Source organism: Gossypium arboreum, chromosome 7, assembly GCF_025698485.1.
Source record: "Gossypium arboreum isolate Shixiya-1 chromosome 7, ASM2569848v2, whole genome shotgun sequence".
NCBI lineage: Eukaryota > Viridiplantae > Streptophyta > Magnoliopsida > Malvales > Malvaceae > Gossypium > Gossypium arboreum.
Window position 1 is genome coordinate 83,771,780 of NC_069076.1, and position 13,777 is coordinate 83,785,556.

The 13,777-nt window shown below is 37.3% G+C and overlaps 1 long non-coding RNA gene across 1 annotated transcript; it reads right to left on the reverse strand.

The window, feature by feature from the left end:
• Nucleotides 1-11,914: 11,914 nt before the first annotated feature.
• Nucleotides 11,915-13,314, reverse strand: LOC108485856 (uncharacterized). The gene is made up of 2 exons (XR_001871370.2): nucleotides 12,433-13,314; nucleotides 11,915-12,350 (listed from the first exon to the last, which is right to left on the reverse strand). It is a non-coding gene; the product is annotated as an uncharacterized LOC108485856 (long non-coding RNA).
• Between the last annotated feature and the right edge of the window lie 463 nt (nucleotides 13,315-13,777).

Consider the following 13,777-nt stretch of genomic DNA (forward strand, 5'->3'; position numbering starts at 1 on the left):
ATAAACTACTCATACATTGCTTTCAAGATAGTCTAACAGGTCACTCTCCGTGGTACAATCAACTTAGTAGAGAAAAGATTCGATCCTGGAAGGATTTGGCGTCAGCATTTTGCGATCAGTACAAGCATGTATCGGAGATGGTGCCAGACCGTATAACCTTGCAAATGATGGAAAAGAAACTAGCAGAATCCTTTAGACAATATGCGCAAAGATGGAGAGATATTTCGGCCCAAGTGGAGCCTCCACTGACTAAGACTGAGATAACAGTCCTTTTCATCAATACTCTGAAAGCACCATTCTATGACAAGCTGGTGGGAAGTGCTACGAAGGATTTTTCGGATATCGTAATATCTGGTGAACTCATAGAGAATGCCGTCAAGAGCGGCAGAATAGAAGGATCAGAAGGCTCAAGAAAAGCAGCACCCGTAAGGAAGAAAGAGCTAGAAGCCCACATGGTTGGAACTAAGAGCCGTTACATTCTCAATTCGTATCCTAACCAACCCCGACCTCGAAATTATCCATGCCCGAATTTCTATTATCCTCCTCAAACCCCTTACTACCAAGCACCACATCCGTCCTACCCTGTATACGCCATGAATAACCAAAGGCCCGTCACCACATTCCCACAAAACACTCTACCCACTCAAAGCCAACCCAAAAATGAACCAAGACCAACAAGGCCCAATCTCGAGAGACAGCAATTCACCCCTATTCCTGTATCATATGGGGAATTGTACCCAAAACTTCTGGAGAAGCAATTAATATCTCCCCATTACATGGCACCCCTTAAACCCCCGTACCTGAAATGGTATGATACAAACGCTAGTTGTGCATATCACGCAGGAAACCAGGGGCACTCTATTGAGAACTGTCTTGCTTTCAAAAGAAGAGTTTAAGGACTCATTGACGCGGGTATCCTACGATTTGATAGTGCCAGTAATGCCACGGGGAACCCGTTCCCCAACCATATCGAAGGGAATGTGAGCACAGTGGGGAAAGAGGATGAATGGAAGGACAGAAGATGTGTTTCAGAAATAAGGACGCCTCTGCAGAAAATCTGGGAGGTATTGGTTAAGAAAGGATTGCTCAGTCACTCTGATAGAATTTTTGGAGAAGAAGGTCAAAGTTTTTGCAATTTTCACGGGATTGTCGGATATGACATTCAGTCATGTGAGGACTTTAAAAGGTTACTTCAAGACCGGATGGATAATAAGGAGATCGAGGTCCTTAACATGAGGGAAGATGTCAAGGAAAAAGAAATATGCGTCTCTGATAGCCAATCATCAGGGCCCCTTTATAGTGCTGATCGACCATTGGTAATTTATTACGACGCAAAGAAAGAGCCGGTGAAACCAAAAATGATAATCGAAGTACCATCTCCTTTCCCTTATAAGGACAATAAAGCAGTACCGTGGAAGTACAATGTCAATATCATCGCACCTGAAGGGGAAAAGCCCGAAACCACAACTGAAGACATTGGGGAAGTAGGTCATTTTACCCGCAGTGGGCGTTGTTATTTGAAAGAAGTCGAACCAGTAAAAAAGAATAGCGATTGGAAACAAAAAGGGAAAGCAGTGGTGCACGAAGTCGAAGTCGAGCAAGAAATTCCACCCGTGCAAGAAACTAAAAAGCCTGTGAATGAGGAAGAAGCTCAAGAATTCTTGAAATTTATTAAGCACATGAGTATAGTGTGGTGGAACAATTGAGCAAGCGACCAAGACGAATCTCGCTTTTATCTCTCTCATTAAATTTAGAACCACATCGAATGCTTTATTGAAGGTGTTAAATCAAGCTTATGTGGCCAACAACATATCTGTCGAAAAGCTTGATAGATAGGTAAACAATCTGAATGCGGACAATTTCATCTCTTTTAGTGATGATGAGATACCGCCAAATGGTAGAGGCTCAGTGAAAGCGCTGCATATCACGATTCGCTGCAAGGGCTACATAATACCGAACGTACTTATCGATAATGGGTCAGCATTAAACGTTATGCCATTGGCCACGCTTTCCAGAATACCGATGGATTTGTCCTACTTAAGGCCCTGTCATTCTATGGTTAGGGCATTCGACGGGACGAGGCGCGAAGTCATAGGAAAGATCGAAATCCCTTTGGAAGTGGGCCCTTACATCTATGAGGTCGAGTTCCAAGTCATGGACATTACACCCTCTTATAACGCCTTTTGGGAAGACCTTGGATCCATTCCATTGAGCGGTCCATCATCCCTCCATCAAAAGGTAAAATTTATCATGGATGGTCGTTTGGTCACGAATCGAGGCGAAGAAGACATCGTCGCATCCATCTCTACTGATGCGCCATACTTGGAAGTAAGCAAGGACGCAGTGGAATGTTCCTTTCGATGCCTCGAATTCGTCAATGCCACTTTCATCGCTGAAGGAAACAGAATTCTGATGCCAAAACTATCGAAAAATACCAGAATGGGTGTCAAGTTGACCGTAGGAAGGGGAGCTCGTGCGAGAAGAGGTTTAGGGAGACATCTACAAGGAATAGTTAGGGCTTTAAAGCCAGTGCACCATAAGGCCCGATACGGTTTGGGGTTCCAGCCTGACATGCGCCAAAGAAGAAGACAGTGGAAGAAGGATCAAGAGAGAAGAATTGCAAGAACTTTGGGCCGAGAACCAGAATGGGAACCAATAGAGTACCCTCATTTGTCAAAAATATTTACATTTGCGGGAATAATGTACCCTGGACAAGATGATCCACGAAACATGCTGGGGTTAATTGAAAGGGGTTTTCAAAATGTCAGTATAAATGTCATTGACAAAGGGGCTGGTGCAAGTAAAGATGTCTCGAGGATACGCCCTTGCCCTCCTAGTTTCATGTTGAACAATTGGACTGTCGAGGAGCTTCTTATAGTTTATAAGTCTTCAGAGTAATGCTAAACATTAACCTTCTATTGTGTCCTTTAGATATAATAGAATTCTTTTGTAAGAGCTTGCATTCCCTCTTTATCATTTGAATGAATATCAATGAAGAAGCATTTTGTCACGATTTTCGCATTATCACTAATCATTTTCTCATTTCATAGCCTATCCTTACATTTGCCTCATTGCCACAACATAATATTTTGTTTGTTGTTTCCAATACTTAGATGTCCCTCTATAGCTTCCTTTTCCATTCAACTTTCAGGTGCTCAGATATTGACGACATGAATAAGCCCGTTACGAATCTTGAAATTGATTTTGAGAAGGCTGTTTGCTTAGGAGAATTTGAAGCCGAAGAAAATGCTGAAGATTATGTCTCGTCCCCTGAATTGTTAAGAATGGTCGAACAAGAGGATAAACAGATTTTACCACATGAAGAATCTGTGGAAACAATAAATTTGGGCACTGAAGAGAGGAAACAAGAAGTGAAGATTGGGACTTCTATTTCAGAGAGTACCAGACATAGTTTGATCACTTTACTCCGTGAGTCTAAAGACGTTTTTGCATGGTCATACCAGGACATGCCAGGGCTAGATGAAGATTTAGTGGTCCATAAGCTCCCATTAAAGCCAGAATGCAAGCCCATCCAGCAAAAATTAAGACGGATGAGACCCGAAATGCTGTTGAAAATAAAAGAGGAAGTCAAGAAGTAATTTAATGCTGGCTTCCTACAAGCCTCCAAATATCCAGAATGGGTGGCTAACATAGTTCCGGTACCAAAGAAGGATGGCAAAGTACGAATGTGTGTGGATTACCGTGACCTGAATCGAGCAAGCCCAAAAGATAACTTTCCCTTGCCACATATTGACACGTTGGTGGACAACACAGCAAAACATTCATTGTTTTATTTCATGGATGGATTCTCGGGATATAATCAAATCAAGATGGCCCCTGAGGATATGGAGAAAACTACCTTCATAACAATGTGGGGAACGTTCTGCTACAAGGTGATGCCATTCGGGCTAAAGAATGCTGGGGCAACATATCAGAGGGCTATGGTAACGTTATTCCATGACATGATGCATAAAGAAATAGAGGTCTACGTCGATGATATGATTGCTAAATCCCGAGGGGAAAAAGAGCATGTAGTGAACCTCAAGAAGTTGTTCGAAAGGCTGAGAAAGTTTCAGCTAAAGCTTAATCCAGCCAAATGTACATTTGGGGCTACCTCGGGAAAGTTGCTAGGCTTCATTGTCAGTGAAAGAGGTATCGAAGTTGACCCAGATAAAATAAAAGCCATCCAAGAATTACCACCTCCGCGCACGCAAGAATCGACTCATATTGCGAGAGGTGGGTTGAACCTTTTAATTTCTACTTTATCAAAATCAACTTATATTGCGAGAGGTGAGTTGAGCCTCAGGACACGCTGAGGTAATTTCAATTTCTGTTTGTCAAGAATCAACTCATATTGCGAGAGGTGAGTTGAACCTTTTAATTCCTGTTTTTCAAAAATCAACTCATCTTGCGAGAGGTGAGTTGAGCCTCAAGACACGTTGAGGTAATTTCAATTTATGTTTCAAAAATCAACTCATATTGCGAGAAGTGAGTTGAGCCTCAGGGCACGCTGAGGTATTTTCAATTTCTGCTTTTTAAATTCATGTTTTCCAAGAAAATCAGCTCACATTTCGAGAAGTGAGTTGAGCCTCAAGACACGTTGAGGTAATTTCAATTTATGTTTCAAAAATCAACTTATATTGCGAGAAGTGAGTTGAGCCTCAGGGCATGCTGAGTTATTTTCAATTTCTGCTTTTTAATTCATGTTTTCCAAGAAAATCAGCTCATATTGCGAGAGGTGAGTTGAGCCTCAAGACATGTTGAGGTAATTTCAATTTATGTTTCAAAAAAATCAATTCATATCGCGAGAAGTGAGTTGAACCTCGGGGCACGCTGAGGTAATTTCAATTCCTATTAAATCTATAATCAACTCATATTGCGAGAAATGAGTTGAGCCTTGCGGCACGCTAAGGTATTTTCAAATTCTATCTTCAAAAGTCAATTCATATTGCGAGAGGTGAGTTGAGTCTTTTAATTTTTATTTTTAATTTCTGTCTTTTTTATTTTTTCAAAGATCAACTCATATTGCGAGAGGTGAGTTAAGCCTTTAATTTTCGTTTTTCGAAATCTACTTTTCAAATTATTAACTCATGTTGCGAGAGGTGAGTTAAGCCTTTTAATTTCTACGTTTCAAAAATCAACACATATTGCGAGAAATGAGTTGAGCCTCAGTTCACCTGATGAGGTATTTTCAATTTTTGTTTTTGATGTCCGTTTTTAAAGAGTCAATTCATATTGCGAGAAATGAGTTGAACACAAGATCACACGCCAAGCAAAGACTAAAGATTGAAGCTGATGGAAAACACCAGATTTGGATACCTTGAATTGCGGTGAAGTAGGTCAAAGTTGCAAGCCCGGTCTCCTTGAAGTTGCAGTAGAGCTGATCGAGGATATCAGATCTTGCCTCGCTAGAGTTACAGAAGAGAAGATCACGAATCTCATCTAACTGAAGTGATAAAAGAGCAGATCGAAGACACAAATCTCATATCCTGGAAGTTACATTGGAGTAGATTAAAGTTACAAGGCATATGTCAAAAGATACAGTGGATTGAACCAAAGCTACAAGATACAGCGGACTGGAGGGAGATTATCACCAATGAAATCAAGACCCAGCAAGACCAGGCAAAATTGGCCTTTCACTTAGTCTTTGCTCTATTCCATTACACGACAATGAGCAAAGAGGGGCAGCTGTACTAGGCCAATTTCAGCCCAATCCCATTTACAATTTAAAACCCCATTTACAAAACACTAAACCCCTTAAAACCCCTAACCCAATAAGCCCATTAAGCCTAAACAACTAAACCCGAAGCATAACTACCCCAGCCCAATAATCCCACTCAGCACTCAGAAACCCTAATCCCACTTGCGCCGCACGCCCCTCTGACACTAGCCCATGCCCTAGCGCCCCAGCTCCCCATGCCACCATGTCGGCCACCACGCACTCCACAGCACTGGCCATACCCTGCAAAAACAACAGACAAGCAATAGGTAGCAAAAAATAATAATAAAAGTGTAACAAAATAGGCTATAAAAAAAGCCGAATGAAACACTGTAAAAGCTTCCTTTTTTATCGATACAGACATATATTTCAAAAGCCAGTAGATAGAGCGAGAAAAACCAATCCAAACAGGTATCAACACAGAAAAAAAACGAACACCAAAGATCAGAGAATCGAAAGTGGTAAAGATCCTAAGTGATTTCATTTCGTTTTAGTTACTGTTTTTGATCCTTTTTTAGCACAAGCATCTTAAATAAACACTAACTAAACGAAAATATAGTACAAAAAGAAAAAGAAAAAAAAAAATTTTACCTTTTCCGACCACCGCTTGCTATGGCCATAAGGCCAGCGCCGGGACCTCCGGCGACCATCCGTGGTCGGACGATGGCCGAGCTCTCCTCCTTCCTCCTTCTCTCTTTCTCCTTCTCTTTCTTCTTTTTTTTCTCTGCGATGCCAAATGAGATTTAAAAAATTTTTTTGACTTATATAGGGGTCCAAAACGCACCGTTTTGGACCCCCCCTTTTATACATAAAACGACGTCGTTTCAGGGGTGGGTCGGGTCGACCCAACCCGCCCAACAGATCCGCGTGTTTTAAATGCGGATGGGTTATTTGCTAATCACCCTTCCGCATTTTCAATATTTTAAATCAAGTTTATATTTATTTATAATTTGGCCCTGAAATTCGATCTGTCTTACAATTTAGACCCGTTTAATATGTTGCGTTTTAAAGGCTTGGGGATATTGCGCCTTTGGTCCCTCCAATTCATGCGCGCGTTGTAATTTAGTCCGATTCCCAATTTTGTTTCTAATTTTATCCCACGAATTCTATTTTAGTCTCAATTTCGTCCTTTTTGTTTTAAATATTATTTGTAATATTAATTTTGTTATCATTATTACTACATTATTGCTACTTATTATTATTGCTGGGTACATATTATTTATACTATTCTTGATATTATTACTATTATTATATGTACTTTTATTATTGAATATTTGTGTATATTTTTATTACATATATGTATATATATATACTTCTCATATGGTATTATTTTTAACATTATTATTTTTACTATTATATTTATTATTTTAATATATTATTATTTACTACTTTATTTTCCTTACCTTATTATTATGTCATATTTTCTTTTGTATTTTCTATTATTGTTATTATTATTATCCTTATTATTATTATCATTATTATTATCATAGTACATGTGGTGTTATATATATAATTTATATAATATATATTAAATGTTGTATTGTCCATGTATTTTACTATATATGTACATAATTTTAATACGTATATATAAATATATCTTGATGTAATATTATTTTTTTCTTTTCTTTTTTTCTTTTTAATATGTATTTAACCTTGAAATCATATGTGTATATATTATGTAGATGTTTTAATATTATATTATACATGTTTTTATATGCTATGTATGTAAGTTTTAATATCACGTTCCATGTATACTATTATCTATATTCTAATGTTATTGGTTATATTTTTATTTTATTATATGTATATCTTTAATATTATATTGCATATTTCTAATATTATTATTACTTATATATATGCATGTGCAAAATATATTATGTACATATTCTTAATATCATGTTTATACATGTTCATTGTTTTCTTGTAGTCGAAATCTTGTTATTATATTTAATCTTATATGCATAGTTAGTTTTTTCAACATTATTGTCATATATATTTTTGCTCAAATGCATTTTTACCCTTTATTTTTATTCTATATCAATTTTGTTTTACATTGCTTTGAAAATTACGTTCTGTATTCTAAATTCATTTCAATATACAAGGAAACATATCGATTTAACACCATGTCGTCGATTTCATCGCTATGTTGGATGAACATCAATTGACTCGTGTTAAGACGGTATGTCCTTCTCAAAAATCAAGAATTTTAAACTTCTCGTTTTCTTTTAATCGGACCACAACTGAATATTACTTTGAACTCATATTTTGAAAATCAAGACAACACTTGCTTATGAGATACTAATTTTTGGGCGTCGCGAGGGTGCCAATACCTTCCTCGCGCGTAACCGACTCCCGAAACCCTAATTTTTCTCTGGCTTTTTAACGTAGACCTTAACTCGGCCTTTTTCTCGTTTTAAATAAAGGAAATCTAATAGGTGTCCGATCACACCTAGAAAAAGGATCGGTGGCGACTCCCGGTTTATTTTAAATCAAATTTTAATTTCCAAGTTTTTAATCGCCACAATTAGCGACCGAAGCTAAAGCTAATTTTTACGTCGCTACAACGACAACAAAGAAAAACTTCCGCAACGAAAATGTTTTTCAAAATTAATCATTTTTCCTTAAACTGGACTTCATTGAATTGGTTTCCTAAGAACATACACTAAGATAAGGTGTGACAATGGTGGTGTGCATGTCTAGGATTGGATCCTAAAGGAGCTTGGTACTTAATTAGTCCGATGGGCTCACCTCCTCTTTTCCGGTTTCCTACCTGGTGCTCAGCTTTCATTTACTCTAACCTATAACGTAAATACTCTCTAAACGCTAAGAAAGATTTTTGATAAAACATGAGTTTTTCAATAACGCTTCAACGTGACACGCTGTATTCAGCCGTAATGTCTAGGTTAAGTTTGAAGTGTTACATATTGATAAATAGTATTTGGATGATAGAAGAATGGGGAGGTAAACGAAAAAGAAGTGGGTATGATAGTCGTGTTCTAGGGAATAAACCATGGGGGGAATAACATAAAAAGAAGTGGAAAAAGCTTTGATCCAATTCTAGGCTTGAACCTATAAGGGGGAGCGTCATCATTCATTCAAAGGAAGGATGGTGTTTGGAGGGATAAGGTGCAAACAGCTATGGAACATGATTCAAAAGATGATATCTTAGTAGGAGAGGAGGGGAAAAAATGACACGAGGGGGGAGATGAAAAAAACAATAGGAAATGAAGAGAATGGTAATGAATTGGTAAGAAGCAAGAGATTGGTGGACTCTGATTCTTTATTATCAGTGGCTGCCAAGAGGCATGCCGACTGAGTGCAATGAAAATTGTAAGTTGAAATGTTCATGGGTTGAGGAGTCTACGGACGATTCAAAGACTTCGGCATATGCTGAAGACATATAGTCCCCAAATAATCTTCTTGATAGAGACAACTTCATAGAAGACAGATGGAGCGAGTTCGGAAGAGCTGTAGTTTTATAAACGGTATTAAGGTTGATTCTGAAGGTATAAAAGGAGGATTGTGTCTAGCATGGAGAGTAGATGTTAATATCGCACTCTAGAGCTATTCAAAAAGGCATATTGATGTGGTAATTGAGGATTCTGAGGCAAGATTCAATTGGAGATATATGGGCTTCTATGGTTCCCTTTATGCACAAGATAGAAACAATTCGTGGGCTGTTTTGAAAGGTTTAATATCTGATAGAAATCTCCCTTAGTGTGTTTGTGGAGATTTTAATAAAATTTTGTATGGTTTTGAAAAAAAACGAAAGCTTGCCAAGAGAGGAAAGGAGGATAGAGCTTTTTCGAAGAACTTTAGAGGAGTGTCAATTGAATGATGTGGGATTTTCTGGTAATTGGTTCACTTGAGAGAGAGGCAACTTACCGGATACGAATATACAAAGAGCGATTAGACAGGGGTGTCGCAAATTCAGATTGGATTGCTAAGTTCCTAGGGGTGAAAGTTCAACATCTAGGTCATTCCTTTTTAGATCATTATCCTCTTCTAATCAATACCAAAATGATTGAAGAACGGTTGTAGAATAAAGCTTTCAAATTTGAAGCTTGGTGGTTATTGAAGGACTCTTTCTTGGATCAAATAAAAATTTTGTAAGAGAATCTAGTTGGAGGGTTGCTGCAAAAGCTGGAAAATTAAAAAAAAAAAAAGATTGAAACAATGGGTTGGGCAAATCAAAACTAATAGAAAGAAAAGGAAAAAGTTTTTAACGGTGAAATTATCTGTGCTGGCTGAAGCTGAAAGAGATGATAGAAACTTAGTTGAGCTGATTGATACAAAAATTGATCTGAACTTTGAGATTGAAAAAGATAAGTGCTATTGGGAACAGAGGGCTAAGCTGAATTGGTTGAAATAGGGAGATAAAAACACAATTTTTTCACAGCCAAGCTACACAATGACAGAGGGCGAACTTCATTCATAAGTTACAGACTGAAGATGGAAGGGAAGTGGAGGCTTTACATGAGATTGAAAGGGTTGCGCGCTCCTATTTTTAAAAATTGTTCTCGGGAGGAAGTAAGGGGAATTATGTCCATTTGTTAATAGAGATTGATCGATGCATTAATGAGGAAGATAATCATAAACTTATAGCGCCTTATACCAAGGAGGAAATTTGAGAGGCTATTTTTGAAATGGGACCTACAAAGGCACTAGGGGAAGATGGATTTCTAGCGTTATTTTATCAAAAATGTTGGCATATTGTCGGTGAAGGTGTCACATTTTTTGCTTAAGACTGTTGAATGGAGATATGGAGGTCAACCCCATTTTTGCTTAAGACTTTTGAATAGAGATATGGAGGTCAATCCTATTAACTCTACAAATATAGTGCTTATTCCAAAAACTGTTAGTCCTTTAAAAATGACACAATTTAGGCCGATTAGCTTATGCAATATGCTTTATAAAATATTGGCAAAGGCAATGGTAAATAGATTTCGATGAGTAATTGAAAATGCATTGATAGTGCAAGGATGATTGATATCAGATAATGTGTTATTAGGTTATGAAATACTGCATACGCTTAAACAAAAGAGATTGGGAAAGAATAGGTTTATGACAGTTAAACTTGATATGAGTAAATCTTATGATAGGGTGAAGTAGAATTTTCTAAAGGAGATGATGATTAGAATGGGGTTTGATCAAAAATAGGTAGCTACTATTGTAAATTGTATATCAACAGTCTCTTATTAGTGGTCATTAATAGACACATTAGAGAAAATTTTATACTTACAAGTGGACTCCGACAAAGTGACCCTTTAAGCCCATTCTTATTTCTTGGATGTGGAAAGGGTTTATCGAGTTTAATGCGACTAGTTTTGAATGGAGGTTTCTTCCAATATGTTAAAATTAACAGGAGTGGACTACATGTAACTCATCTTTCATTTGCTGATGATTGCATTTTATTCGAGGAGACAACACGTAAAGGGCTACTTTATTTAAAGACATTTTATGTGAATATAGATCTTGTTCGGGCCAGTGTGTAAATTTTGATAAATCAATAGTATTTTTCAGTAAGAACACAACGGAGGAAGACAGAAGGATGATCGTTTATTTACTAGGGGTCTACAATTCTACTGAGCCAGAACGCTATTTAGGGTTATCGAATATGGTTAGGCAAAAAAAGAACGAGTCTTTCCAAAGTTTGAAGGATTGTGTTAAAAAGCGTATCAATAACTAGAGCAAAGGGAAAAGAAGTTTTTATAAAGGCCATCCTTCAAGCCATACCAACTTATACGATGGCATGCTTTCTATTACCAAAATCTCTTTGTGACGAATTAGAAAGTATTATTGCGAAATACTGATGGCAAAAAGGACACGGAAAAAAGGGGATTCATTGGTGCACGTGAAAAAATCTTTATTTTTTAAAAGAAAACCGGGGTTTAGGTTTTCAAAATTTTGGTCAATTTAATATTGCATTGTTATCCAAATAAGGCTGGCGTATTATTAATTATCCAAATTCTTTATTGACCAAAGTTTTAAAAGCAAAATTTTATCCGCAGTCGAGTTTTTTAAATGTAGAGTTGGGAAATTTACCTTCACTTACCTGGAAAAGTATTTGGGCGGCTAAGGCCTTCTTCAGAATGGAATGTGCTGGAGAGTGGGTAGAGGGGATAAGATATCAATCTAGAATGATAGTTGAATTCTAGGGATTGAGAAACCTGATGGACAAAACAGACAAAACAATGAGCTAACAGTTGTTTCGGATCTTATTGATTTATCAAACAGGAAATGGAGAACAGATTTGATAAATAATTCCTTTCAAGCGGATGTTGCTCAAAAAATCTGACAGATCCCTCTTGCAGAGACAGACCATGAGGATTTTCAAGTATGGAAAGGAGAACCGTCGAGCGAATACTCAGTACGTAGTGCCTATAAACCATTACACAAGGAGCTACTACTGATCCTAGAAATTATTTAATACGTGCCGAAATAAAAAAAATTTACAGGAAGCTTTGGAACCTACAGCTACCTTCAAAAATTACAACTACTGTTTGGAGAATTTCATGGGATTTCATCACTCATCTTGCTAATCTCAAGTACAGAAGAATCCTATCAAATGACAGATATCCTCGCTGCTATTTCGGGGTTGAAGATAGCTTTCACATATTTCGTCAATACCCTATATCAATAGAGGTCTGGATAAATTTACGGCTCTCCTGGGTCATTAATTATATGAGTCAAAATATATGGGAATGGCTAACCTGAGTGTTTACGAGTGGTTCCGATGAACACTGTCGACTTTTTTGTTATGCTTTGTTGATGATCTGGTCTTCCAAGAATAAATACTTTCACCAAAGGAAGGAGTCGACGGGAATAGATATCGCAAGAAGAGTGCAGAGATACATGGAAGAATATGAAAGTGCGAAAGGAGTTAAGAGCCCATTAATTAATTATCAACAAAAACCACAGGGATCAGGAAGACATACCGAGAACAAAGATTCAGTTTAATGCAGCATTTGACAATAAAAACTTCCAGTCGGCGCCAAGTCTGGTGGTTTGGGGTTTGAGGGGAGAACTACTGTTATCAAAATTGACTCTCCACAACAACGTTTCGTCTCCATTTGCAGTAGAGGCATATGCATGTTTTGAAGCTTTAAAATTAGGCATCTCAATGGGCATACAATCGATCAATATCATGGGGGATTCCAGAACAACAATCAAAAAGTGCCAAACAACATCATTAGCAGATCAATAATCGGAGCGATCATCAAAGATATTTAGAATATGAAAATGTGCTTTCGAGAAATTCATTTTCAGCATATTCATATATCAGAAAACTCAAAAGGTCACAGACTTGCAAAGAATACGCTTGAAAGAGGAGAGATATTGTACTTGATGGGAGAAGGTTCGGGGAGCCAAGAGTCTGCTTTGGATGGAAGATGGTCACAATGGCCAGATTGAAAGAACACTTTGTGAAGATGGAGTTTCAAAATAGATAGCAATTGATGTTTACTTTCTTTGGGAATAGCTATCGTGATGGGATGTTGAAATGAAAAGTCGATTCACTTAATGGATTCCAACCGTTTGAATTGACTGGGGTAAATAAGTAGGTTACCTGGTTTTATTTCAGTATCATTTATTGCTTTTCCATTCATCAAGTCAGGGTTTCTTCTTTTAAGTTTTCTTAGAAGGCTTTTACTATTAAAATGTATAGTGAGGCCAATTTATATTTTCTATTTGATGTAGTATGGACTGAGCCCAGTTGTTTTTACTGGGCTTTATTTCTTTTTCTATTCCTAAATAAAATACCCAGTCACTTTAAGCTCAAAAAAAGAAAAAAACTTATGTTTTAATATCCCCGCCCTCTCTGCCTCCACTTTCTCAATTTTTTTTCATTTCGTCCTTGAACTTCATGAGTTCATGGACTCATTTCTTTGCTTTAAAAAGTAATAGAAAAGCCCTTTTGTAATTTTTCTAGCAGTGAGAAAGATTAAGAAAATAAATGATTTATTTTTAGCCTTTTAGGTTAGAGCTCTTTGGTTTATCTCCAAAAATGGCTTCCTTTTGCTCACTATGATTGATTTTGATTTCGTTTTCCCTTATAGT